General features: G+C 37.0%; 1 long non-coding RNA gene across 1 annotated transcript; it reads right to left on the bottom strand.

Annotated features, from left to right (window-relative positions):
- Positions 1-342: 342 nt before the first annotated feature.
- On the bottom strand, positions 343-1,645 carry LOC145660330 (uncharacterized). The gene is made up of 3 exons (XR_014126580.1): positions 1,512-1,645; positions 667-777; positions 343-451 (listed from the first exon to the last, which is right to left on the bottom strand). It is a non-coding gene; the product is annotated as an uncharacterized LOC145660330 (long non-coding RNA).
- Between the last annotated feature and the right edge of the window lie 4,504 nt (positions 1,646-6,149).

Genomic DNA, 6,149 nt, shown 5'->3' with positions numbered 1-6,149 from the left:
CAACTTCTTGCATTCTGAGCCTTTATATTTGAAATAAAAGTAGAATTTTTAAACTGGTGTCCATGGAGTGGATGTATGTAAACTCTGATTATTGATGTGGTGCTTTGATGCTACTCACCAGCTGGGGTGTTCTCCACTTTGACTGCCTCTGTAATAGATTCTGCTACTCCACCCAGATCCTCTCTTACATCTACAGATGTTTTTTTTTTTCCCAACAATCAATACAAATGCAATTACATAATAAAGTACAGGCACATATTTAAAGTGAACAAAGATCATATCCTACTGTGTGTTCTTAATGGAAAGCTAGATTTATGCAAGAAAGTACATCTGCACCTTCTACATGGGCGCTGTGGTCTAAATAGCAAATCTCTTCCGTTGACTCTGTGATCATAAAGTGTTCAGCAGTTCTGCTCCGGATGGTATGAACCTCCTTACAGTCCTCCTGTTTCTTGGGTGAGAAGTGATAAATAATCAGTGATGAATTGTAAAGGAAATTAATCATCCATTGACCCCACCTGGGCAGTGGAAACTCCACTAATGGACAGCATATTTTGGACTACCATCTGTACAAGTCAGGAAAGTGTGAAGGCTAAATAAATAAAACTGTGGATACAGTCTATATAAATCATTAAAATTATAGTATAAAATGATCTAGACACTTACACTTTCTCCCAGAGTGGCCGAGTAATGCTGCTTAAACCCAGCAATGGTAGCAGGGTCTCTATGACTCTTGTGTCTTCTGGTAATTATATTAATGAACTTGTACCTTGGCATCTAGAAAGGGCAGAAGAAATCTCTATTGTATTGAACAATAATAAAGCTGTTTCATTTCTTTTAAAAAGTCATAACAGTTTGCATGTGTTTTTGGACAACAACAACAAAAAAAACCTTTAATTTTTAAGAATTAAAGATTTATTTCTTAGAAGTAATTGAATTTGAAATGAAAATTAGGCTTTGATTACAACACAGTTTTCTACAAACAAGACTTATTTAACATGCTGCATTTGTGCGCAAGATTACTTTTGTACCCCAGTTTCATATCTCTATATAGAAATGAGCAATCAACGCCTGTAGACTTTGTTTTATATACAGTTATTATGTAACAGAACAAATGGCCACCCGTAGCTCAATTTCTTCTACAAATGTTAATAAATGTGAAACAAAGGTTGTCCGACAGTGCATAATGGCCACACTCGTGGTCTTACAGAGGCTTTTCTAAAACAAGCGCAGAAGTCACTTTCCCTTGTCTCAGTCAACGTATTTCATCTAATGGAGTTCGGTTACGCGAATATTTTCAGCTACTTCCCCTTTATTTAGTTCATTCTCTATTCACTTATTCCGCATTTATAAAATACTTATGCGGTCCGTTAAATTAAACAAACTCGCTTGACGTAGACAGATGTTTATTAGACGAACACGAATAACGAACACAGTGGCGCTCACACGAAACAGGCAAAATGAACATGAGCAACGTTGAACACAGCATACAAACAAAGTGGACCACGTACCTAAACATTAGCGACAACACAGACCGACAAGGATGCACACACCAACCGGGGGATAAACACACACAGACATTAGGAGAATAACCCGCTGCAGGTGTGTGTGACTACATAGTCGTGGTTTCACACAAGACCATGAACTCCCACTGCAGGCGGCGGGCCGTACCACGTGACTAGTGGGGCGGGGAGCTCACTATCAGCCCGCTAATTAGTTCTCCGTTCAGTCAAAAGTTCTCTATCATTCAAATGTGTGTTCTCATTTTAAATTCGCATATTGGCTACTTCTTTATAATACGATTCCGTTATCAAATATTTAGTATCCGCTTTTGTAGATAAAACTAAATTCTACTTACATTTTGTTTTCGTTCCTCAGTACCTCTTATGCGTGAAGAATTGTTTGTAGTCTCTGTTGATGTTTTGTATAAAATGATCGTCATTGGCAAATCCACTCAATAAACTGATCTGGGGTCAAAAATAGAATGACACACATTATGACATAATCGAGCGCTAAATTCTGTTCAGTGGTTGTTTAGAACAATGACAGAAGTGAAGCTGAAGTGACATTATAGTCTCATATTATAAATCACATTTTAAAATCATTTCCTCCTCTTTATGCTATCATTTTGTTATCTGGCTCAGATTAAAAAATCTCAATAAATAAAGTAAATATAACCTATACATGTAAACTATATATTAATTAATTAGTAATCCTTCCATGTAGGTACAATTCACTCGCTCTGTGTTCGTTATAATCCAAAGCTATTTGAACACTCATTAAGGATCAAAATGCAACCTAAACAACAACAACAATAATACATTCTTAAGAAATTATATAATTTTAACTGAAAATTAGGCTTATTGATCACAATACAATGTTCAACAAAACAGCTTATCTTTACTCTGGTGTTTTAGTACTAAGGCTATGCAGTTATACAAACACTTTCTTGCATATTATTTTTTTAATATATATTTTTTTAAAGTGCAGAATTGTAGCCCCAAAATAACCTGCATGTGGTTTTACAGGGGCTATTCCAATGTGTGTTTTATAACAGAATGTTTTGATCGCCTCTTCACAAAAGGTTACTTACTGCTGAAAAGAACTAAGGTTAGCATACATTTTTATAATTTTCTTATAGCCTATAAAGAACACCCAACCAAACAACCTAGCTACAAAGAGACAAGGATAAAAAACATCATTACATGTATTATATAGGCATACAGATTTCAAATAAATGTGGCAAGTGCAGTGGACAGGATGGAGTCTAGAATTCATCATCTGTTGAAGTATCTGTGGTGACATCCTCATATGGTCTTCAGTGTCTTCATCAGTCTCATCATAACCTGCCACCATTAGGTGGTGTGTTTCTTTCACAGCTACCAGGTCTGTCTTCAGCTCCTCAAGCTTTGGGAATACAACACTGTGCAGGCCACGGTAAGCTTGAGCAGAAATTCCTGAAGGGTAGTTAAAAAAATAAATAAATCAAACTGGGTAATAAAAGCACCATGAAAAAAACACAAAACAATCTACAATCTAACAACCAAACATCACACCTCATCAAAAATAAACAAACAAGCTGTAAACACAACATGAATAATTAACTGATCATATTAATAGGGCTTTGAAAAGTAGGATCTAGTGTAGAATCAGGTATGAATGCTGGGAAGCATTTATAAATTATCTATGAGTATGGCTCTTTCTAGGAAAGATCATCTGTAAAGCAGTTCAAGAATGTATCTGTAACAAGAGACCGAACCCAGGACAGCTAAGTGATGACACCACTAGCCTACTGGGTGAGCAACCACACTCTAACAAGGGTGAATCCCTGTGCAGAAGAGTTAGATCTAGGATCAGGTAAAACAAAAGGAGAAAAACTAAACACCATGCCGAGCGTGGAAAAAGGGAGCACAAAGGACGTAACGGGAAGAAATGGCAACCCCGATGCACTGAGGAAAACCAAACTAAACTTTCCCAAACAAGACCAGAAAACAGGGAACAACTTGAATGGCTAAGGGAAGCCTTGGGAGAGAGACAGACTCGAGAGGCAAAACTGGAGAGGGGAGGTGTAAAAACACAAACACCCTCACAGATAAGAAGTGAGGTGTAGCAGGAAGGCTCACAGACCTCAATACCTGAAGTTACCAGCTCGGCGCTCGGCTCAAATGTTTAGCAAACACCCAGCACTGAATGACTGGGTCACTGGGCTTTTATTAGGTCTAACCCAGCTGTTGGGTGTTAAACCTGATTAGTGATGTGGTTGACTCGCCTCCCTCTGGTGGTCGGAGGGGCCTTGGCCTGGTGCCAACCCTTACAGTATCCTATATGAAGTGAACTGCATTAACAAACAAAGCTCAAATTGTTACCTAAATGGAGCAACCAAATTGCTCAGTTATAACTATCATTGTTATAAGGATAGTGAATGTCATTAGAACAATGCTAAAAATCATATAATATTAAAGTAAATATTTATTAATCTAACAAGCAAATGTGGTGGAGTCTGACAGTGGGGTGTGTTTCTACAGGTTGCGTATTGGAACACAACAGTGAGACAAAACACATCACTGCACACACAGGAGACTCAGTACTGCTACCCTGCAGTTGCATAGACTTGCTTGCCAAACCTGAGAGTATCACCTGGAAGAAATACCACCCAAAAAGAAAAACATGGGATGTGATCTCCAGTGAGAGTGAACAGTACAGAAACAGAGTTCAGCTAGGTACTGCTCACGCTCCAGGAAATCTCTCTCTACTCATATCACACCTGACGGATGAAGATGAGGGAGATTACGATTGTATGCATAAGGAATATGAACAACTATACATCAAACTCACTTGTAAAGATAAGTAACTTAGATCCGTATTCTTAGTGCCTTGATAATCTCATAAATAAACTGAACTTTAGCAAACTAGTGTTACATTATACCTGTAGCACCTGTTACACCTAAAGAGCACTCTTAGACCATCAAAGGCTGATATACTGGACATAGTATGAATGCTACAGATCACTGGAGTGGTGTTTTCTCACTGATGTGGCTTGGTAGGTGTTTGTTTGCAAAAGGACAGCTAAAACAAGTCCAGGGTAAATATACATTTCATCCATTTTTATAGGGGTGTATTTGTGGTTAAAGTGGTCTTGTACTTTAAAAATACTTGACTGGGATTTAAATTATGACTTAATCTTCTGGAAACAATCCATAATGTCACTGACCCTCATTTTGTCTTTCATGTTATTTCTGTAAAGTGTATAGTTGGACTATGACAGTATCAATAAACTGCCAGTGTAAAATTGTTTCCCAGGCACATACATCTTATACACCCAAAGTGACAGAAATGTCCTGTTTTTGATTCATTGCTTAGTACTAGATGTGTTCAGTTGTCCAAATAACTATTTTATCTATTTTACCTCATTGACATTTTGATTAAATAGTCATGTGTCCTAACTATGACCATCCACAAACAGTAAGTAGGAACCGTGTGAACTGAAACCTCAAACTACTGTGGTTGGGGAAATACTGTTTTGCACTGGCACTTTGATATTGTCATAGTCAGGACATACAATTTTGATGTAAAATGTTTTACTTCACAATACTTCACAAAATGACAGAAATCCACTGTTTTTGACTTATCACCTTGTACAAGATGTGCTCCCAGTTGTCCAAATGTTTTACCTAAAAATGTTATATTTTTTTATAAACTTTCATGAGTCCAAAATCATGTCTCCTAAGAAAATACCAGCATAAAACTGTTTCTCAGTCACACTAGTTTGACAAAGGCTTTACCCAAAATAATAGAAGTGATCTGTTTTTGACTCCTTCCGTAGTACTAGATGTTTTCCCAATTGTCCAAAGACAGATTTTACCTGAAAATGGCATTTTTCTTCATGTGGCCTGACTATGACACTGTCAATAAAATAATAAACTGTATTTCCCAAACACAGAAGTCTAATTACAGGCTATACACCCAAATTGACAGCTTTTGGTCAACATACACAACAAATTTAAAATATATATTTTAAATACTTTTAATACTTCATTGGGGATTTTATTTTGACATAATTTGATTTATTTTGTGGCCGTATCACGATGCTCAAGAGGGATAATTCCATTGCATTAGTGCTGACTCTAATAAAACATCATTACTTGGAAAGTCTTCATTATAAAATTCATTATAAAATTAGTTTTTAAATAAACTTTTAAACATGCACTGATGAGCTTGTTCACCTGCCCCCCACTCAGGTGCAGTCTACTAGTGTCACGAATGTAAACCATCCTGAATGTTCCTATACACATTTATAATGGGTCAGTACTGTAGCCAAACTTGCAAACACAAGTAGTACTAAAGCAGTACACCATCTTATGCTAACAAACACATCTTCCTCTCCAGGAATCTCAACAACAGAATTTACATCAAGATTTGATGGCAAAACAAGTGCAAAGGCTCCAGCTGACGCTTCCACTACTGACAGTGCAAAGACTCTGACTGACGGTAACATGCATTTACTGCATATCAACATGGTCTCCTAATATCTTAAAAAGCAATTAAAATGCATGCTGTGTAAAAACACAAACACTAACACGCACACAAATACACATAACATTTGTATAACGTTTGCCTTCAGATGTCCAAAACCCTGCTGGTGACCTATT

The sequence above is a fragment of the Electrophorus electricus genome, chromosome 2 (genome assembly GCF_041902795.1).
Source record: "Electrophorus electricus isolate QZ-2024a chromosome 2, ASM4190279v1, whole genome shotgun sequence".
Classification (NCBI taxonomy): domain Eukaryota; kingdom Metazoa; phylum Chordata; class Actinopteri; order Gymnotiformes; family Gymnotidae; genus Electrophorus; species Electrophorus electricus.
This window is presented reverse-complemented; position numbering and strand designations above follow the sequence as displayed.